The following is a 23,990-nucleotide window of genomic DNA, read 5'->3' on the forward strand; positions in this document are numbered from 1 at the left end:
ACGATCGCGCAGTGCGGAATTCCGGAATCGGGACAACGCGGCGCGAGCTAATAGAAACAAGCGTGGGAGTCGAGTGTGTGTGCGTGCGTTATTTGTACTTCTCAAACACACGCTGCCGAGATCGTTTTCACCAATGAGAATGCTGTCCCCACATAGATCTATCCCGCGTAACGAACTCCATGTGCTTCCGTGTAATTGACGTCGTTTCAAAATGATTCGCGGAGTTTGTTAAATTCTTTGAGAAGCGATTTCGAAGAGAATACACACCTTCCGCATGAGATAGCTACATAAAAACAATGTGATCGCAGCGAGATTTTAATTACTTCAGTGCTGATTTAAATTATTTCAGAATAAAATAGAACTGTATTGAAAAATTATTTCAGAATTAAATAGAACTGCGCTGCGCGATTATACGTTTTCAATAAAAACCAATTTTCGCGCTGCGAAAACATTTACCCGGTAAAGATTAGTTCCTAAAGTTTGCGAAAGTAAAATCGCTGAGCTGAGAAGAAGGCAGGCGGGGCGATTCCGTTGGTTGGCGAGCGCGAAAGTTGCTGGAAAGGTACGACTACCGGAGGCGACTTGAAAGCTGTGCCTTCCGGGCGGCGCGGGCGCGTCTGGAAACAACGTGAAGTGCCTGCAACTTTTCGACCTGGCTAGTGCGATTGACCGCTGCTACGCGAGGCGAAGCTACTAAAAATAGTCCCGAGACTCCGCGCTACTCGCGAAAACGACCGGCGGGGAGGGATGGAGGCTAAAGCAACGAAAAGCGTGGACCTCTGTAAAGTTAGCACCCCTGTTTGCAGGACGTAATTGACAGACTTTTAATTCTTCTCCAAAGAGTTCTCTCTTCTGAGAAATCGAGAAAAGTTCTAACAATTATATTTAATACTCGAAGTGATAAAAGTAGAATTGCGACGATTTTTCAGTAATCGGATTGAATTTTTTTTCTAAACTTTTCCGATATTTTTTTTTAACTTAACAGTTTCTTCAGTAGTTTGAGAAATGTCTTAAGAGTTTTATCGGGATTCAAATCGTTCGTGATATCGGAATAAAAAGTTATATAACTATAATTTTCGTGTAATAAAAACATAAGATTGATAATTGATATCCACATACTTCTGGATCGTTTTACACTCGATCGTTCTCTTTGAAACTATCAAGAATTCTGGAACTCTTTAGAGAATAGCCAGAACTCTATCAATTACATTGAATTTCTGAAACTGGGGTGCTAAACTTTAGAGACACGGAGCGTGGTGATCAGTGATGCATTGCGTCCTCGATCGTCGTTGCTACGCGAAAATGTTTTCTCGACTCTGATTACGCCTTAACGATTGTAAATGGGAAACAGTATTAGATAAGAGTCTTTATCGCTAATGGCCAAGGCTGCAGTTTTCTCTTCGAAGAAATAATATATGATAAAATTCTTAAATATAATTTTTCGAATAAAAAAGAAGCAAAATTCGTTTTTGATGCGGTATTGTATAGTAGTGGTAACGTAATAATAAGCAATAATTGTAATGGATGCAATATATGTCGCAGTAAAATATATTAATTCGTTAAAAAATCAAATATAATTTTTCCTTGAAAGTTTATTCTAAAAATTGGAATTATATCAGCTGCATAACTGTCCGACATTGAAATGCAGGTGCTTAGTAATCGGTGAATGCTCCCGATCTGCTATTGGAAATATTCCGAACATGTGACAGCAAAAATCAATCCTCAACATCCTGTCAAAATAACTTTGTATTTGGTATTTCGTGCGTTTATAAATGCTAAGAAAATATCGCGAAGCGCCAGATCGACGCTTCCCGTCACGCATAACGAGAATCGCGAGATAACGAGAACGTGTTAGCGGATAACGGCGGATAACAGGCGAACCATTTCACTAAATCGACCAGTGTTGTTGTTTCGTCTCCGTACGTTCGGTTCTTCCGTATTTCCAGATCAAACATTTCACCATCACGTGATATTGATTCATCTCCTATTTTTAAATGCTTAGCAACACAGACTAATTTCGCCGTACAATCTCGGTACTTTTACCATCGAAGAATCAATGCTGCCAACGAAATTATTCAACGTACGATAACGTATCGCAGCAATTAAGTTCCCGGAACGTGAGTAAATAACGGTATCTAATTGTGCCCTGGCTAATACTAACAAGTGGATCTTAATTCAGGGATTTTATGTTTAATGCACACAAGATAATCTTTCATATATATAGCTGCATTATATTATCGCGGGATCCGCATGATTCACTTGTATGTGTGCGCACGTCTAAAATATCCATCAGAATTTCGCAAAGGAAGGTAAGATCGAAGGTTTCGTAAGTTTGAAAACTAGCGCGGCAACACGTTTATTAGTAATATCTATCGTTTATCTCATTTGCTCCGGCTGAGCATACACGTGACGTTTCATTATAAGTTCACTTTGCGTCTACTTTAAGCTCATTATAGTTGGCCCGCGTCGGGGCTAACGAGAAACACGGATAAACGTCGAGTTAATGCGCAAGATTAAATTTGCACGATGAAATAAATAATATTAATTTCACGTAACTTGACGTAACTCACGTAACTCTAAGCCCCAATAACTTAAGCCTCTCTGTATCACTGTAATATAAATTATATTACTAAATTTTCTCTCTCTCTCTCTCTCTCTCTCTCTCTCTCTCTCTCTCTCTCTCTCTACCGGAGAAAGATTTTGATAGAAATTCTCCGAACTTTAATTATACCATTGCTCAGTTCTACGGTTCGAATATCGTTCTCTTGTCGGATCCAATCGAGGATCCGATCTCTCTTACGGCGTGGCGTGTAAACGGGCCAAAACAATCAACGCATTATTGCAACTATTAAGGTGTTCTGGTGCGCGAAGCTGTCCGACGATATTTGATTGGAGCTTTCGCGAGCACGGGGAGAGGCTGCAACGCGACCACGTGAACATTCGTTGGGCATTCACCCCGGCAGTCTCAGAATAACCTGCATACCTATTTGTCCCGAGTAAGCAGACAGTGGTGCACAGGCGAAATTATTCGCCGAGGTAAGTTCACGAAACCGCAAGCACGAAGCGCTTCGATATCGCGCCTTGTTTGAATATTCAGGAAATTACGCGGAAGTCCGCCGTGTGCGGGCTTCAGCGCAGGATGCAGAACTGTTCGCAACTCCAAAAATACCGTCAGCGGGTCATATGTGAGAATCGCTAATAGCAATAACGTATCGCTCCCAGATAAATTGACGCGCATTCTATTCTCGGCAAATTCCGACACGACGAAGTTTCCGTTCTACGCGTTGAGAGCCACTGATAGCGAAACGACAACGTCGAAACCTGTCACGGACATTATTTGCGGTTTATTTCGAACGCGCGGTACGGCCTGGTCTTCAGAAAGCACCAAATTGACACTTGAGAAGAGATGGGATACTGTCGGCGCTATTGACGACGGTACCGACATCGAAATCGTATTCGAGCTACATTAAGCGACTTGTGTAATATTGAAAGCGGCGATTTTTCAATAACAATGAACAATGAACTCACAATGATCACAAATGAGAAATAATTTCGATAATAATTCGACGACTGGCCGAGCGACGACTCGAAATTTTAGACCTTTCGAACAACGGGAAAGACCTCTCGTATTATGTAACGGGAGCTTTCGGAGACGGTACGAGATGTAGAGCCAGCCCAGTGCATATAAGCTATACGATACTACCAATACTTTTCTTTATATGACGCGAGTCGTAAAATAGAACGGCTGTTACAGTCGCATCAATCCGCAGAAATGCGGGACGTAAAACGCTATGAGAATCACATCCTTTCCGCGATTGTTAGGCACCTACACGACGGCTCCACCTGCGCCTTTAGGACCCGCAAGGAAGATAAGATAAAACGTTATGAAATCGTGATCTTTGCGACACAGCGCAATAAAGCGCGTTCACTTCGCAGATTTAAAATTTAGATAGTTAAATAATCAGTTTCTCCCTCCCCCCCTCTCTTTATTACTGTTGTTTTATTCGAGACGTAGAGATCTTTATCACATTACACGTGGGCGACTTCTTCGCATGAGTGTTAATAAAGTCAAATGTAACGACTGAAAAGGTTTTACAGCACCACCTTCGCGCCCGCAAAAAAAAACATAAAATATAGACAATGGATACCTGTTGCAACATCTACTTACGTCTACCTTCGATCGATTACGGCTGCGGTCCGCTTGACGCTACAAATGCTTTGAAGCGTTTTTCTTCTCCTTCTTTCTTCATTGAAAGAAAAGAGAAGAGGAATGCTTCGAAGCATTTGTAGCGTCAAGCGGACCGCAACCTATGTAACGATACATTGAGAATTGCGGCGTTCTTTCGAGGAAAAGCGGAATGAGCGCTCCTGCAAATATTATGCAAAGCACCTTCGAAGGCGTTATGGGCGACATTCCAAGTGTCTGGACCGCGAATAATTCTGCTCGCGACCACGGCTGTAAAGACCGCGGAGCCGTGGATCGAGTGCCGCTGAGCGTCGTGTCAGTGAATATTACGCGGGACGCGTTTGGACCTGTCGGCGAAAGCTTCCTGGGAAGGCTAAGTTGAGAATCTCGCGGAAGCATTGCATCGGGAGGACGGCAAAAGCATCGCTTGCGATCGCTACGGGCATGCCATTCGAAATAGGTGCCGCTGTCGGGACCTATCGATACCACGCCGTCGTGAACACGCTGTCGCGCGTCGCGCAAAAAAATCCGAAAGCTCATCAAGCTCGGTGACGGGGGGCGGTGGGCGGGCGCGGGGAAACGCGTCTGGTGCATTATTCGGACGGCGGCGGGGGTGCACGGCGGGGCCGTCAGGACGCATCGGTGATCCCCGATGAAAAATCGAAAAATCCGGACACGTGCGGCGCTCGCCCACCCACCCTCGTATCTTGCTTCGGACGCGGCCGTGTTTAACATTTCTCCCCGCGCGCGCGCCCCGACGTCTACCGTGGATCCGTGATATAACGCCGCGTATATATCTCGTCGCGACGTATGGGAGCGCGCGATACGTATTTTCATAAGACACCTGTTCTCGCGAAATTACATGAACATCGACTCGTGAGATTTCCGCAAATATATCCCGCCTCCCTATCCCGGAAAGAGATTTCCTCCGCTTTGCTTAACGTGGTTCAATGCTAACATTTCATGTATATACGGCGTATAAATGCAGTTTTCCCTGCGAATTCCGCCACAAAATTCGAACTAAAAATTAAATATACAATATCATAATCGAATGCAATCTCTCAAACAGCGTTTTAATTACAATTTCACTAAAATTCTACAAATTGGATATCCAATCACGCAAAGAAATACGATATTTCGATCTTTTATTCGTATATACGATTTTCACTCGTAAATAGATCACGGTTTATCTTCTGCGAGAAATAAAGAATAAATTACAGGAAGGCGAGCTGTGGTCAAAGCGATACTCATCTGGCATCGCCGTCTGTAATTTAATTGGCACACTCGCGTCATTCGACCGAGCACTTATTGACCGCTAAAGAGCCTCGATACCGAATTGTCGTATCGAGACACTTGTGCCGCTTGTGCGGCGAGTGGGAAACGTTGACGCGCCATATTAGGTGGGTTCGGGAAGATACGCGGTCGACGACAGACGTATACGTGTACAGACGTACGCCTCGGCCACTTTACAGTCGTACCTATAGACAGGAAAACTCGGTAACTGTTTCGTGGAAGTGGCCTCAACGTGCACACGAATATGACCCACATGAGGAAAAACAACAATCTATTCTTCAAACCATATTCAACCAGGACAGCTTGCTTCCCGCCTGAAACTTTCCGCTTAATTCTTCTGACGTAAGCGATTATATTATTCTACCACGTAACTTTGCGTATCTCATGACTTCAGAGTTTTGCATTTTGTAGCGGATTGTTATACGGCTCTTTGATTTACGACGTTAAATGTCTTGACAACTGAATCTTAACATATAGGTCTACGTCGAAACAAACAGCTCGGACACACCCCGCACATACCGTATCAGAAGAAATGGCTTTCACGGACCGCGAATGACATCAGCGCTAAAGAAGATACGCTTAGTGTCAATGTGATCGTAATTTGTTCGTCGATTACGTCATTAACGGCGATAAGAACGGCTGATTGTTTAGAATATAGATCACTGCGCGTCGTGTTAGCTCACTCGAGGCGCAGAATGTTAAATATAATTAGTGCATCCGCGCTATTAAGCACACCATGACTTCACGCAGTTGTCACGCACACAGTTTGTCGGAAGGAATCTGCGGTGGCTTAAATTGTTCCTCATCTAATTTTATAAATAAAATCTATGCAATTCTATTATTTTCAATTAAGGGATATAAATAACAAATGTGCTTCAATTTTCGCTATTCTGCTCTATATCAAACACATACCTTTTAATTATTATTCTTACTCCACTTTTCTCCTCAAATGTTTATTATCACCGTCACAAAAACGTGTGCACATGAGTATGTATACGACGTGTTAGATATATGTGAGTATCCGCAGTGTATCGAGGGGTCCGTGGGTTCGCTAAGCCCAAACGACTATGCGGATCAGTCATCCCTGCGGGAATATTTAATTCTATATGAGAAATGAAAAAAAGTCACCGAATGAGAATTCCAGATTACGTCTGAATACTCTGAATTAATCGACCATCCACGTTTTAATGGCAATACTGATCACTTTATCGTCTTGTACCTACATCCGGTTATTCTCCAAGCTACTAGATTGATCTAATTAAAAGTTTACAGCGTAATACCCTATCGCAATCGCGATTTGGAAGCGTAATTTTTGCTAAAACGACCACGCTCACGCAAGAGCTCGTTAGTTCGACAGTGGCATGAAAGTAAATGTAAATATCTCGGCGTTCTCGCGAGTGAACTCGCTCGCTCGCTTCTCCGATGCGAGAGGACGAGTTGAAAGCTCAAGATGCTGCGGGAAGCGAAATTGGGTCGCCATCTCCGAATATGTCTGACTTTACTTTATCGCGACTCCTCTCGTCTGAACGTTTCGCTGATTCGCGTGGAGAGTCCCGTCGGTTGTGTTTCGTGCCACCGCCTCCCTTCTCTCGCGGGATTCTTAAACGTTTGCGCGTCGCAAGTTGAATGCTAAGGATCGTCGCATCCGCCGCGTTTCCCTTTGCAACCCGGCGTATTCATTTGGGCCGCTTTGTGCGCCGTTTATATAGCTCAGTATCATTACGGTTTGCGCCCACCGTGCCGTCCCACGTAACAAAGCTGTCATTACGAGGAGCGAGCGAATGAATGAAGACTCACAAATTTAATTCATTTGAATATGTTTCGCATACGTTACGTACGCGTATCTAATTTATTAGCGGTCGCAGTACATCATGCGCACGTTATTAAAGTGCAACTGCTACCAAAGAACGTGGCGCACGAGATGTAATTAAACCTCGGTATTCTCGTTTACTGCGAAAATCCTTTAATTAACTTGCGTGCGTGTTTACACACTTCCTATATGATACAAGAAGTTTGCTCTTCGTTACATGCATTTATGCTGATACACACGGTGCTACTCACGAAGAACGCGCACCATGCAGTGATATTCTTAGTCCGCCCGCATCTATAATACTTCGCAAAAAATATGAAGAAATAAGGAACGACTCGCAGAAATGATCGAGAATGAGCTCTCTGTAATTAAAACAATAAAGTAAAATGTCAACGGAAACGAAAATTTATACGACGCGACAGCTATAAGCTCATTTAATTCGATGCCGAGTAGGGAAATTCTGCTTTAAAAGCCGCGCTCTTTATGTTCTTCCTTACTCCGCTGCAAACACAAAGAGATGGTACCTCGACCCTTTCTCTTTTGCGCCGCTTGCTTCTTTTTTTTTACGTGCGCTCGTCGAGTGGTAAATGTACACTTTTGCTAGCCAACGGAATGATTAAGTACCGCGATTTCATTCTGCAAGGCAAATGCGTCGCGACGGCAAATCTCTCGGGTGGACCAAAGTGGCGATTCGCAGATATAAAAACGATTGTCCCCTCTAATCGGCTTTTAAGTTCAAACACACGGTCACGGCTTTAGCTTATACCAGCTCGAAGAGAAAAATTCAACATAGTCCCGTTTATTCTCATTAATTTACAATGAAAAGCATGCGCGTTATAATTGCGCTTGCTATAAATATCGCATTGATCATTAGTCAGTTCTCGTTTCACGAGAACGATGACGTCACCGGGTGAGAATTGGTCCAACTCGAGAGACTCATCGTATCCGTTTCTTTCTCTTTCTATTTCTCCTTAATTTCTACTCTTTCCTGCTCGCGTTCTTCTTCGTTTCTTTCTTATTTTATTTTGCTGCCGATTCTCTACCCTTCTCGTTTTCACTTAATACACCACCGGCACCTGCTTTCTACTTCACCCTTGCTCTTCGTGCTCCGGTGAACTCACCGAGAATCTTTATGACCCTGCCAGATGTCTCTCAATGGCATTGACGCATCGCTTTCTTTACGGAGATTCCCGGGTCTATCGGGAGAAAAATACAACTCGACGTTGCGTGGAACAACCGTGATGGGGAAATCGTGACGGTAAATGCACCTTTCGTCGGTCCACCTGTCACGCGATGCCCGAAATGAGAAATTGCACCGAAACGTGAGACACGAGACGAATTCTATTCTTAGATCGATATTACGGCTCCGAACAATATGAGCGACGTTGATTATTTCAATGTTTGAATAACTAATCAGTTATTCGACAAATAATATCTTGCACCCCACGCAGTTGAAACTCCAAAGTTGGAGCGAGTAGCAATAAGATAGCTTTCGATTCAAACGCGGCTTCCATCTTCGGTAGGAATGTTCCCCTCATTAAAATTAGGGATCCGTGTACACTAATTAAGCGCCGTATAACATTCGACATACGTTTACGTTCAGCTCGCGTGTAATGCGAACAGATGACCTTACGGAGACGTCTACCGGCCGCTACATTATGTTTGGAATTCGGTCCGGAGCCTGCATTCAGGTCCTGCAATAACATTCCAGTTGGCCCATACGCTAGCTGCGAGTGTAAGACGGTTTCATCATACGGCGGATTAACGATTAAGCGAGATGACTAATTCACGCGAGTACGACGAACATTAAAGCAGCCTACCACCAATTTAGACTTTCCAGTATTAAGCAAACTTCTTGTGTCTAAATAATATAACTAATATAACTAAACAATATAAATATAACATTGAGAAATTACTTTAAGAATATTTCCTGCGAAATAAAAATTCATACTTTAACACCGAATTTAAAGTACACAACGGTAAAATCGAGAGGATCGCGAGGTAAGTTCGCGCCCCGATTCCGCAGCATCATCAGAGATCTTACGAGGCGAAATAATCCCGAAGAAACGGCCTCAACGAAGTTTCGCGCAATTTCTAATCGGATGCTTGGGACGAAACGCGATTTGAACAGACTATCGTCCGAGTTTCCTAGCGAAACGGACTCGAGAACTCGCGAGGGAAGATCGGAGGAGTGGAAGATGCGATTGCGACCCGGCGGCGGAAGTGGCGCGGCGGAGAGAACAAGAAGAGCGCAGAGACGGAGGGAAGATTGCGAAGGAAGCCACCAACTGGGACTGGAAATAGAAACGAGAAGCTCGTTCCGGGGAATTTCATCGGCGCGAAGGGACGGCGTGGCGAGACCGGGTGAGAGGTAAAGGGACGGCATCGGGTGCGAAAACTATTCAAACTGCGATCGTCGCAAAACGGCCGCGCCGAGCCGCGCCGCGCTGCGATGGATTTAGAGTGACTGCACAAACACACGTATTCTTATGTACCTACATCCGCGATGTGACTCGCCTGCCAAACAACTGCGACGCATCGTATATTTCAATGAGCCGAATCAACGTTCGGCGTGTCTCGCGGCATGTAATGAGCGAGCGCCCGACAACGCCAATGAAGAGACTACGACGACGATAGCCGGCAATATAGTCGCCCGCGGTGCGGGCTCTTCAAGAATTTCGAAACTCCTCGCGATTGACGGGGATTTATTTATCTCGCGGCGCGAGTTTCTGATCTCAGGGTGTTTCTCGCGTTCATAAGAACGTTTTTTTCCCCCCTTTCGTTTCGTTTCTAGAGCTAAAATTACCTCTCGTCTCGTTGCCACACAACGGAGATATTTCATTGAGTACAAATAGATTTACCGGAATATTTATGGCGACCGTTTTACACGCTCCGTTACGGGCGGGGTTGATACGATTACTACAGCGTCGCCTGTTTGCTCAGCTTAGAACGGACGTAGAGACCACTATGATTATTCTATTCAACGGTATTCACCCCGACCGGATTCGGTGCGAGCTGGTTTTTACGAGCAGCGAGGAAGAAGAATGGCCCGTTCTGATCGAAGGGACTTGTCGTCCGCGACTTGAATCGCAATAGGTCTTTACGAGCGCGGAGATAAAAACTCTTAGAAGCGAGATAAACGCGAAATTTTTAATCTTTGAACCACGAGAGCTTAAACGCGAGATTATCCGGCTAAGCGCTAAGAGAGCGTGTTGCATAAAGAAGAGCAAAAAAAGAGGGAAAAAAATTATTTCCCGCAGAACCGAGAGAGAAAGTAATTTTTCGACGCGTGTGTGCAAGTCTCCGCCCGTAAGCGAACGCCGTTATTAATCGTAACCGAGTATGCTCCGGTATCATAGAGGAAGAACGCCGCGGTTGCATAAACGCTTTGTGACGCGATAAAGAACGCGCCGACGTCTGAAGTTTCTGTCTCTCTTTCATAACCGCGTCTCTATATGTCACTTTTTGTTCGCGCGAATATATTGCCAAGAACGGAGACTACAGTGCCGAGCATTCATTTGCAGAATTGCCGTTTCATTGCCCGTTTCTGCGACATTTCCCGTTCACTCGTAATTAAACCTATGCACCGTCCAGGGAAAGACTCAATCCGCGTACAGACTCGATTCGCGAGCGTAAAGTTCCCTTTCCCACCTGAGCGACCACTCGACCACCCTTATCCCAACTGAAACACGCGTGATCTATTTTCGGCGCGGATCAAAAGTTCCGCGAGACGTCAGAAGATCGCGGCACCGGGGCTTGGTTCTCGCGTGGATGAAATAAATCGTTTATATCCTCGCCGTTGCAATTCGACGTTAAAAGGGACTTAACAGCTTCCGAAGGAAAATAATTGCTACCGCTCTCAATTCTCGTGGCACGATCTCGTCTCATCCTCCCTCGGTCCGTTTCCCCTTGATTAATGAGCATCTTCTTGCCTACGTCAGATATCGAGGGATTGCTTATCCCCTTATCGCGAGAATCTTAATCTAGAACGCTTCAAGTTTACCCGACGTTGACAGTGACATCAGGATATTCTCGACTGCCCTCCCAAGCTTTAAATATTGACAGAATAATTTAACGACCACTGAAAATGTATGTCCACTGAAAAACGGACGGTTTCTGCATTTACCTCACGTACATCCGGCCGTAGTTTCCGGCCGGCGAACATCTCAGATTCCTTCGCGCTCTTAGTTTCTTTTACTTCGATAGATCGATACGTATTTACCGTTCTCTCTAGCCTTTTTCGCCTGCTAACTCTGCCACAAGTTGAAAGATATTTCTTGCTACCTCAAAAGTTATCACTTTTTCCACGGGCGAGGTCAAACCGATCCCCGTTACCTCTTGAAATATATATATATATATATATATATATATATATATTGCACTAAAATACTTGAAAGCGTCGAGTACCTTTTAAGAATTTATGTTGGCTTCTATCACGAGGATGTTTGCGTAGAAAAAAGTAGACGATGTGAGGAAAACTGATGGACGACCTAGCGCATTCGTCGAATAATAATCGAGCAAGTACGAGCGTTATTTTCGAGCGCCGACGCGACAAGCGCTAATCGGAATGCACCAATTGAATTTCCATGACGCTTATTTATTAAAAACAGACGTAGAGATAAGGCGACCCGATCCGCTATTTTGTACAGGGATAGAAATACGGACACGATTGTTGCTACGTCACTTTACGTGCAACTTCTTTAACGAATCGCATTTGCCAGTGCATTAGCACTAATCACCATTTGCATCGATAAAATGCGGTCTGCAAAAAGCGGCAATAACAGAATTGCATTTGCATTGATAATCCTAAAATGGACTCGAAAAACAGCTGAATAGATTTTCGCGTCCTACATTAAAATTATTACACTTCGTGTTTTTCACGTTAAATATTCACAATCTATAATTAGGTACATACCTAGTAATAAAATACGATAACAATAATTAAAAATATATTTCGTAAGCGCGATCAATAATCCTGAATAATTAATGATACTTCCAATAACCAAGTTAATTAAATCATATCAAAATTTCCATCAAGGTAATACTCATTTGAAACACCCCGAAACGTCATGTCTCCTGGCCAATTCAACCTTCGAGAGCTTAATTTACCAGATCCGTGAATATTCAATCGAGAACGTCGTTAGTTAAAGCCGCATTTCAATTTTCGCTAATATATAAGCAAGAGTCCATTACGACTTGTCGAAATATAGCTCTTCGCTCGGTTACTAATTAATTACGTTATCCGCGACACGGATATGGTCATGCGAGATTAATCGAACGTTAACGTCCCTTGGCCGCGTTTTGAAACGGAATTTGTCGACCGTCTCAGAAACCGATTTATCGGATCGGCGGTAGATCGGCGATGCATCATTAAAACATCGTATATTATCGAGAAGGACATCTAAACTCCGGTTGAGATCTCTCCTCCTTTTTCTGCCCCCTTTTTTCACTCATCCCAGAAACGCTCGTTAACCCTTTCAAGACGGTATTAATCTAGGACAGTGGAAAACTCTTTCTGTGTATTTAGTTTTTTTTATCAATATTCACTTTTTAAATCAATATTCACTTTTATGCTAAAAAATATTGAAAAAGATGCAAAAAAATGTTTACAAAATAAAAATTGAAAAGGTTTTTAATATATTTTGTTTTTTTTTTTAACTTTAGTCCTGATTTTAAACTTGATGGTGTATTGCATGTGTACCTGGAGCCCCAGAGGGTTAAACCGACAGCGACCCGGTTTTTCGCGTCTCTTCCGACGAATTTCATCGAAAATTTTACTCGGAGCGTTTTTTAAGTCCCTTGGCGTTCGCCGCGCACTCGCCGAGGAAATCTCGAGGAGCGACTTCGACGACAAAGGCGACGGCGATAAGATTTTAATCGGCTGAAGCGGCGTCGTACCGCGGAAGCGCTCTCGTATATAATTTCGTATTCGCGTTTACGTATTCGCTGATGAAAATCTTGCAATTGCAACACCAAGTCGGGTCTCGCCTCTGTCAATCGCATTGCCGGTAAAATTTCAGCAAAACGCTATTTGCCGAGCGCAACGTTGACGCTGTGTTCTGGAAATATTAATTACGAAGTTATCTCGCGCAAGCGAATATTTTCACGAGCGTTACCTCCCATCCACCCCCAGCCCTCCCCCCCCTCGAGGTGCGAGTAAATATATTAATGCGAACGAAATCGGGGCATAATTAAATAGCAAATTATTATCGCGGAAACACGCTCTCTCCGGACAGCGCCATTAATCAACGTTTATTTAATCTCCGATTTCAAGAACGCAAATTAAATAACGTTATACGTGTCGCCCGCGTATCGAATGATGCGTTCGCACGTGGCGCGCGCGCGCGCGTCAAATTGCACGTGGGCGAAGTTAATTTATTAAATTTATCAAACAAATTGTTCCGGGACTCGATAAATCAGCTCTGTTCAGCTGACGCGAGCCGGAATATTCGATTACGCGGTTCGTATGCGCGAACGTCCGCCTAAACCATCGCGGTCGAGCGGACAATCGCGCGGTGACGTCGAGAGAAAACAGAAAAAAGAACATTTAAAATCGACACCCCGGCACGCCGAGGCGAGGCGAGGAGGGGCTCCGCCAAATGTCGGGATTCAAATTCGGGGTTCGGGCGGAATTCGGGATCGGGTTTCGACAGACGATCCCCCGCGTGAAGGGACGGCGCGGCGGCGGAAACGCCGCGGACTCCCGGCAGCATCCGCCGGAATTACGCCGGGCCGGGTGCCGGCATAGAAATAAGGGGGAGGGGTGTGCACTTACCCGCTCTCGAAGATGACCACCTCGGCGTCCGATCGCCAGTCCGTCTCCGTTTCGTCCGCTCCGGTTGTCCCTGCTCTCTGGCCGATCCGCGACGCTGCTCCGCTCGCGCATTCGAACCGGCGGCGAGTCGATCGGACGTATATCTCGCTCGGAGACGCGCTATCGGCCAACTATCTGTCGCGAGCGAAAAAGTACTTTGGCACCGTCGCGGCAGATACCGCCATTTTACGGGCGCGTACCGCGCACGACGCGGCCCGCGTGCCGCCATCCGGCGGGCGCGCCGCGAACGAGTTATCGATAACCGCGGTAACGATTTTTGAAATTAGGTAATATTTGCAGATAAACTTATCCTATATTATAAGATTATAAGAAGAGAGAATCAAATAAAAAGATTGAATCCATAAATCTTGGATAATTCATTCTAGTACATATATAGCCAGAAATCAACAGAAAGAAATATTCCTGCTGATTAATCATCGCCGATAATAAGCATAAGATTTTTTGCCTTTGTATGATGATTCCTTGTATTGATTCCTATCCTAGAAATTATTAAACTGCTGCTCGCTGCTGCTGTATTTCACTGCCCATGAAAACCTACCTTTATATGTATCGATAAATATTAACTTATTAGAAACAGATCAACCTATAGAGGCCCTCCACCGCCCCCGCCGATTCCGATCGGCGGCCCTCTTTTTATTTACAATACGTTTTTTTTCACATTTCTATCATTTATTTTATTTCTCTTAGAATTACAGTTTATTTCTCTTACAATTTACTTTACAATAATGTACAACATTATAAAAGAGTTACATTACAAAATTGATTTGACAATATATACAATAAAATTATATACAATATTTCTTTTTGACATGAAATTACATTTGCAACATTCGGTATGCGTACAAAAACACGAAATTCTCACATGTAAAACATAATATATGGCTATTATCTAACATTTCTTATTAATTTTTGAATAATAAGTCCAAAGTTTATTTTACTTCATTTTAAATTTACGCGAACAATCACAAAAAGATCGTTAATAAATTTATTACCTATTATAATATCTGTTACTCAATCAAGGAGAATATCAATTATATGGTTATACTATTATTTTGCGAAACTCAAAGGAAATGACCAATACTGGTCATCTACTAAAGTTTTCAAGTAAAAACTATTAAATTTTTCAAGTAAATATTTACTAAACGCGTCATGATTTCCGTTTTATTATACGCATCCGATTACATTTGCATAATTATTTTAATTATTACATTATTTTAATATTTTTCATATATACGATATATAAGTACAATTTAATTACATTATATACAAAATATATACATAATATATACATATATACACAATATATATATGTACATAATATTTACAATAAAATACGATGTAATACAATGTCTGTTTGATATTATTTAATATAAAAATTAGTAAAAAAAAAAATTAGTATTATTTATTAATATATACTTTTTGAGTTGTTAAAAATATAATAATAATAAATATAATTATATTTATTATTATTATATTAAAATTATTACCTACTATTATTTCGTCTACAATCTTTTTCAACTATCGAATTATATCCCCTTGTCCCCTGCCTGCCCGAATTCCTACCTACCCGAATTCCTACCTATATACCGTGTATAATATCCCTACCTACCCGTATTCCGATCTATAGTTCCTCTTATCCATTTCTCTACCTACCCGTGTTACAATCTAATATAAATTTATTATAAATCTTTAATTAAGACCGCGACACGATTTATAAGGGATCTGATTTACTGATTAATCCATGCAGCAGGATACCTAAACCCAAATCTCAAGTGATCATCTCAAAGTGATGATCACTTGAGATTTGGGAAATGTTGAATTGGGGATTTTAAACACGCGCGCGATTGAGATTTAATTAGGATTTCTTCAATCTCGCACATGCGAGAAAATATAGAGAAAATAGCCCTATTTCTGGCAAATAAACAAATATAATAAATTATCTTACATGTTGCCTTACTCCATCATTATGGCCAATATATATTGACCACTTATTTTTATTGTATCAAATCTTCTTTCTTCGGGCCAGATCTGACCTACCTTTGTCGATGGCCATATATAAATCTGATCGTATTTCGATCAGATCACAATGGAAGGAGAAAAATTGCTTCCATTATCGGATCATTATCATCGCCGACAAATAATGTTACGTTCGATTCGAATTACATTCAACGTGCATCGATTGTATAAAAAAATTCACGAGAAGTTAATTTACAAAAAAATATTAATTCATAAAAATTGACTGCACAAGTTTGACCAAAAATATTTCTATTATTAATTCCGTTATTTATTTGAGAATATTGATTGTCCGTTTCTTTGTGACCCGTTCTTTTAATTTGAAATTGTAATCAAGTACAGAAAAAAAATTTACTTTGCGTTATATAAATATCTCAATTATATTCCGCGAAAAATTAAAATTTATAATGTTGACACATTCAAAAAATAATGGAAAATTTCTCGATGTAAAAATAACCGACCGCGAAAATACGAAGATGCGTTCATGCAGTACGCATCTTGAAAGTGTATCAAGTAAGATATACAAAATAAATGACGTGAGATCCGAGAAAAAAAAACTTCCCACGTGATATATATTAATATTATAATTGGATATTTTATAATAATCAACAACCGCATTGCTATAATCAAATAATATAGGTACGCAAATCTTTACGTATCGACATAAATGTATCTCGTTATATTTTTCACTTTTCACCAACATTATTTTTGATATAATATAGTTATATACATTATTGCAAAATTGAATAATTGTACTATACAATTAATTTTAAAATAATTTTAAAAGTTTCAGTGTTTCTCGACAGAATATTTAGAATCTCACGTCATATATTACTTGACTGGCACAAAGCCAATTTCTCAATCAAAAATAGATGGATAGGTTACAAAAAATTAGGGTAAATTTGATGCTTTATTAAAATAAATTTTAGCAATTAATAACAATTATCAAGTTTTCTATAAAACAAATTGCATAATAAGACCAAAATATTTTTTATTCATGTATAGTTTATGCATATTGTGGCTGAAATTAAATAAATCTACTAATTTATGCATATTGCACGCTTTTCTTTATACTAATATTCTAAATATATCTATATATTGTTTCCTTGCATCAATTTATATTATATTTAATCTTGGAAAAATAAATGAAAAGGAATAGATGGGTATAAATAACACGCATATTCTAACTAATTTAAAATTTTTCTCTATCTATATTGATATTTTTTTAGTTTTGTAACACTTAACACAACTTATTTATTTTTATCCTTTTGTTCAAGAAGAATAATATATAAAAATAATTTTATAAAAAAATCTGAATAAAAATGTTACACTTTAAAAATAATTACTTTAGTTGTAATAGTATTATTTTACTTTTTGTTTCTTTGTATTTCTCTCTCTATTTATTACTCTAATTGTAAGTTATAGAATTGATCTACATAAGAGTACCATAGCATAGGTGTAACTGTGCACTTGATAAAAAATTACATGTCTGATTAATTTTCAATAATAAAAACGAAGATTTGGCGCGTTGCAATTATACTGTGAAAGAAAAAATTAAAAAAGTTCTATGCTGTTTTTTACATATGTGGAAACAAAATTTCGAAAATTTAATTTATTAGGAGTATAACTAATTGTAAGTTCCTGCCATTTTTCCGCAAAATAAAATTCTAATTCAATAAAATATGTCGTTATATATTTTATTTAAGATTTAAAATTTATTTAAAAATTATTTATATAGATTATTTATATAGAACGCGGCGCGGTTCGTCAACATAATTTAATAAACGATCGATAATTAATGAGCTCTTTGCGAGCTCGGTGCGTGCGAAATGTGCGAGTAATTCCTCAAGCACAATCGCATAATAATCAATAAACAAATAATATTACCAAGATTAAATATCTGCCCTAATCAGTTTTAGCCCATCCATTTTAAGGCAACGGATCTACGAAATGTAATATTTTCATACTATAAATTATTGTAATTCGACATGTATCGAGATATATTTTTGCTCTACATTTGATTATTCGTAGATTCGCTACCTCAATAAAAAAGTTTCTCACTGACTCACCGATCCGATGCGCAACGGGCGGAGTTAGTCGGCCGCGTAGCTACGGTGATACTGTAACATACAAACATAAGATTTAAATTAAAAAAGCGCTAAAAATTATTAACATTTGAAAAGTTAATTCTTACGCGTCTCTAATTGGTCTTTCAATAAAATATTTAGCAATACATTTATCTGTTTATCGAAAAAGATCTTTACAAGAATTGTAGATAATTTCTCTTTCTCTAATTCTTAACTTATCGAGATAAAACAAGCTAAATAAATGAGAATTACATTATGCACATAAGAAATGATACTCACCCCAAAGTTGCTCTGCCGGGGCCCGATGTCTCTCCCAGACCTCCTCCTTCTCTCAGGACGTCAGGCCTCCTCCTCCCGCCGCACAGGACACTCGCGAGAAACACTCGCGGATAATAAACTACAATCGCGCGCGGACTAATTTCAGTAAAAGTCTTTCTCGCGCGATACTGTACGGCACTCCCGTTTAAAAAAGTCTTTTTTAGTCCGATTATTTGATTACGGCACTCCCGAAGCAAACGCGACGAACCGGCTGCGGTTCGTTCATTCAATTAAATCGGCGGACGAGGGGTACGTTAGCTTCCCCGTCTTTGGATTTTTATCCAAGCAGAACAAGAGTTTTGCTTGGGTAAAATCCTCGTACTGGGTACTGGGCCTTCCCACCTCGCTAAGGTCGTACCCCAGGGGAAGGTAGTACTTAAGGAAGTACCGTGGAATATAAAAGCTGGTAATATATATATATAAAATCAAGTTATCGATTTTCTACCACAGATTTTTCGTACAAATTTGAAAGAGTCGCGACGCCGATTGCCCCGATTCGTTCCGCGTTCATCACTCTGCGTTGCGTTAATGACGACGAAATGTTGGAAGATCTTGACGCCAGATACTACGCGAATCAAGTGGACGGTTAGTAAAGACTAAAGACACGCAGTTGATTAATCAAAAACACAATCAAAATTAAATATCGCACGCACAGTACGGTATCGAGCACGTAAATCTCGCGAATGTAAAACTGTACTATTAATACTTTGCACAACTTTGATGCCTATCCCAGGCCACCACTTTCTCTCACGCTGCTCGGGGTGTCCCTCGTGTTCCCTCGATGCGAAGCTGATGCTCCTTCCTGCGTGGATATTTTCTGTAACATAAAAATAAACAAATCGATTAAATAATTGTCACGCGCATCGAACATCTTATTCGTTATTCCGATTAATGTTTTCCTAAATTACTTCTTCGAAAAAAGTCTCTACGTTAGAATCAACTTGAATCAAATTTTTTGATTTATTTCTTTTAACTAATTTATATTCCGAAACACGGTTTAATGTAGCAACTAAATAAAAACAAACGATAAAAGAGATTCTATAATATCTTTAGAAAAAATAAAAAATAACACTTACCAGAAGTGTTAGTACGCCGATGCCCGATGCCTCTCCTAGGCCTCCACCTCCTCTCAAGCTGCTCGAGATGTCCATCGTGTTCCCTCGATGCGAAGCTGATGGTCCTTCCAGCGTGGATATTTTCTGTAACATAAAAATAATCGAATCGATTAAATAATTGTCACGCGCATCGAACATCTTATTCGTTATTCAGATTAATGTTTTCCTAAATTACTTCTTCGAAAAAAGTCTCTATGGTAGAATCAACTTGAATCAAATTTTTCAAATTATTTCTTTTTACTAATTTATATTTCGAAACACGGTTTAATGTAGCAACTAAATAAGGATAAACGAAAAGAGGGATTCTATAATATCTTTAGAAAAAATAAAAAGTAACACTTACCAGAAGTGTTGGTACGCCGATGCCCGATGCCTATCCTAGGCCTCCTCCTCCTCTCAGGCTGCTCGGGATGTCAGCTTCGCAGGATTCCCTCGCTGCTCCGATGTCATCTTCTGCGTCGTTATTACGGACCGTATGAGCGAGCGAACGGTATAAATGTCCCGCGGCGCGGCGGGGGGACACGCGACGGACCGTATGGGCGAGCGAACGGTATAAATGTCCCGCGGCGCGGCGGGGGGACACGCGACGGACCGTATGGGCGAGCGAACGGTATAAATGTCCCGCGGCGCGGCGGGGGGACACGCGACGGACCGTATGGGCGAGCGAACGGTATAAATGTCCCGCGGCGCGGCGGGGGGACACGCGACGGACCGTATGGGCGAGCGAACGGTATAAATGTCCCGCGGCGCGGCGGGGGGACACGCGACGGACCGTATGGGCGAGCGAACGGTATAAATGTCCCGCGGCGCGGCGGGGGGACACGCGACGGACCGTATGGGCGAGCGAACGGTATAAATGTCCCGCGGCGCGGCGGGGGGACACGCGACGGACCGTATGGGCGAGCGAACGGTATAAATGTCCCGCGGCGCGGCGGGGGGACACGCGACGGACCGTATGGGCGAGCGAACGGTATAAATGTCCCGCGGCGCGGCGGGGGGACACGCGACGGACCGTATGGGCGAGCGAACGGTATAAATGTCCCGCGGCGCGGCGGGGGGACACGCGACGGACCGTATGGGCGAGCGAACGGTATAAATGTCCCGCGGCGCGGCGGGGGGACACGCGACGGACCGTATGGGCGAGCGAACGGTATAAATGTCCCGCGGCGCGGCGGGGGGACACGCGACGGACCGTATGGGCGAGCGAACGGTATAAATGTCCCGCGGCGCGGCGGGGGGACACGCGACGGACCGTATGGGCGAGCGAACGGTATAAATGTCCCGCGGCGCGGCGGGGGGACACGCGACGGACCGTATGGGCGAGCGAACGGTATAAATGTCCCGCGGCGCGGCGGGGGGACACGCGACGGACCGTACGGGCGAGCGAACGGTATAAATGTCCCGCGGCGCGGCGGGGGGACACGCGACGGACCGTACGGGCGAGCGAACGGTATAAATGTCCCGCGGCGCGGCGGGGGGACACGCGACGGACCGTACGGGCGAGCGAACGGTATAAATGTCCCGCGGCGCGGCGGGGGGACACGCGACGGACCGTACGGGCGAGCGAACGGTATAAATGTCCCGCGGCGCGGCGGGGGGACACGCGACGGACCGTACGGGCGAGCGAACGGTATAAATGTCCCGCGGCGCGGCGGGGGGACACGCGACGGACCGTACGGGCGAGCGAACGGTATAAATGTCCCGCGGCGCGGCGGGGGGACACGCGACGGACCGTACGGGCGAGCGAACGGTATAAATGTCCCGCGGCGCGGCGGGGGGACACGCGACGGACCGTACGGGCGAGCGAACGGTATAAATGTCCCGCGGCGCGGCGGGGGGACACGCGACGGACCGTACGGGCGAGCGAACGGTATAAATGTCCCGCGGCGCGGCGGGGGGACACGCGACGGACCGTACGGGCGAGCGAACGGTATAAATGTCCCGCGGCGCGGCGGGGGGACACGCGACGGACCGTACGGGCGAGCGAACGGTATAAATGTCCCGCGGCGCGGCGGGGGGACACGCGACGGACCGTACGGGCGAGCGAACGGTATAAATGTCCCGCGGCGCGGCGGGGGGACACGCGACGGACCGTACGGGCGAGCGAACGGTATAAATGTCCCGCGGCGCGGCGGGGGGACACGCGACGGACCGTACGGGCGAGCGAACGGTATAAATGTCCCGCGGCGCGGCGGGGGGACACGCGACGGACCGTACGGGCGAGCGAACGGTATAAATGTCCCGCGGCGCGGCGGGGGGACACGCGACGGACCGTACGGGCGAGCGAACGGTATAAATGTCCCGCGGCGCGGCGGGGGGACACGCGACGGACCGTACGGGCGAGCGAACGGTATAAATGTCCCGCGGCGCGGCGGGGGGACACGCGACGGACCGTACGGGCGAGCGAACGGTATAAATGTCCCGCGGCGCGGCGGGGGGACACGCGACGGACCGTACGGGCGAGCGAACGGTATAAATGTCCCGCGGCGCGGCGGGGGGACACGCGACGGACCGTACGGGCGAGCGAACGGTATAAATGTCCCGCGGCGCGGCGGGGGGACACGCGACGGACCGTACGGGCGAGCGAACGGTATAAATGTCCCGCGGCGCGGCGGGGGGACACGCGACGGACCGTACGGGCGAGCGAACGGTATAAATGTCCCGCGGCGCGGCGGGGGGACACGCGACGGACCGTACGGGCGAGCGAACGGTATAAATGTCCCGCGGCGCGGCGGGGGGACACGCGACGGACCGTACGGGCGAGCGAACGGTATAAATGTCCCGCGGCGCGGCGGGGGGACACGCGACGGACCGTACGGGCGAGCGAACGGTATAAATGTCCCGCGGCGCGGCGGGGGGACACGCGACGGACCGTACGGGCGAGCGAACGGTATAAATGTCCCGCGGCGCGGCGGGGGGACACGCGACGGACCGTACGGGCGAGCGAACGGTATAAATGTCCCGCGGCGCGGCGGGGGGACACGCGACGGACCGTACGGGCGAGCGAACGGTATAAATGTCCCGCGGCGCGGCGGGGGGACACGCGACGGACCGTACGGGCGAGCGAACGGTATAAATGTCCCGCGGCGCGGCGGGGGGACACGCGACGGACCGTACGGGCGAGCGAACGGTATAAATGTCCCGCGGCGCGGCGGGGGGACACGCGACGGACCGTACGGGCGAGCGAACGGTATAAATGTCCCGCGGCGCGGCGGGGGACACGCGACGGACCGTACGGGCGAGCGAACGGTATAAATGTCCCGCGGCGCGGCGGGGGGACACGCGACGGACCGTACGGGCGAGCGAACGGTATAAATGTCCCGCGGCGCGGCGGGGGGACACGCGACGGACCGTACGGGCGAGCGAACGGTATAAATGTCCCGCGGCGCGGCGGGGGGACACGCGACGGACCGTACGGGCGAGCGAACGGTATAAATGTCCCGCGGCGCGGCGGGGGGACACGCGACGGACCGTACGGGCGAGCGAACGGTATAAATGTCCCGCGGCGCGGCGGGGGGACACGCGACGGACCGTACGGGCGAGCGAACGGTATAAATGTCCCGCGGCGCGGCGGGGGGACACGCGACGGACCGTACGGGCGAGCGAACGGTATAAATGTCCCGCGGCGCGGCGGGGGGACACGCGACGGACCGTACGGGCGAGCGAACGGTATAAATGTCCCGCGGCGCGGCGGGGGGACACGCGACGGACCGTACGGGCGAGCGAACGGTATAAATGTCCCGCGGCGCGGCGGGGGGACACGCGACGGACCGTACGGGCGAGCGAACGGTATAAATGTCCCGCGGCGCGGCGGGGGGACACGCGACGGACCGTACGGGCGAGCGAACGGTATAAATGTCCCGCGGCGCGGCGGGGGGACACGCGACGGACCGTACGGGCGAGCGAACGGTATAAATGTCCCGCGGCGCGGCGGGGGGACACGCGACGGACCGTACGGGCGAGCGAACGGTATAAATGTCCCGCGGCGCGGCGGGGGGACACGCGACGGACCGTACGGGCGAGCGAACGGTATAAATGTCCCGCGGCGCGGCGGGGGGACACGCGACGGACCGTACGGGCGAGCGAACGGTATAAATGTCCCGCGGCGCGGCGGGGGGACACGCGACGGACCGTACGGGCGAGCGAACGGTATAAATGTCCCGCGGCGCGGCGGGGGGACACGCGACGGACCGTACGGGCGAGCGAACGGTATAAATGTCCCGCGGCGCGGCGGAGGGACACGCGACGGACCGTACGAGCGAGCGAAGCGTATAAATGTCCCGCGGCGCGGCGGGGGGACACGCGACGGACCGTACGAGCGAGCGAGGCGTAT

General features: G+C 45.7%; 1 protein-coding gene and 2 long non-coding RNA genes across 3 annotated transcripts in view; 1 reads left to right on the forward strand and 2 right to left on the reverse strand.

Annotated features, from left to right (window-relative positions):
• LOC139783319 (uncharacterized) overlaps nt 1–14,227 on the reverse strand; it is a 59,073-nt gene extending 44,846 nt beyond the window's left edge. Inside the window, exon 1 of the mRNA XM_071722478.1 lies at nt 14,065–14,227. The gene's annotated coding sequence lies outside the window, so the exon portion shown is untranslated. The remainder of the gene's footprint in view (nt 1–14,064) is intronic.
• On the forward strand, nt 5,507–6,358 carry LOC139783327 (uncharacterized). The gene is made up of 2 exons (XR_011721221.1): nt 5,507–5,821; nt 5,957–6,358. It is a non-coding gene; the product is annotated as an uncharacterized lncRNA (long non-coding RNA).
• A 3,709-nt stretch (nt 14,228–17,936) lies between the features above and the next one.
• Nucleotides 17,937–20,179, reverse strand: LOC139783321 (uncharacterized). The gene is made up of 4 exons (XR_011721219.1): nt 20,001–20,179; nt 19,619–19,741; nt 18,504–19,359; nt 17,937–18,257 (listed from the first exon to the last, which is right to left on the reverse strand). It is a non-coding gene; the product is annotated as an uncharacterized lncRNA (long non-coding RNA).
• Nucleotides 20,180–23,990: the final 3,811 nt, after the last annotated feature.

Source organism: Temnothorax nylanderi, unplaced genomic scaffold (assembly GCF_030848795.1).
Source record: "Temnothorax nylanderi isolate EJ_2023f unplaced genomic scaffold, tnyl_v1.0 TNYL_tig0489_pilon, whole genome shotgun sequence".
NCBI lineage: Eukaryota > Metazoa > Arthropoda > Insecta > Hymenoptera > Formicidae > Temnothorax > Temnothorax nylanderi.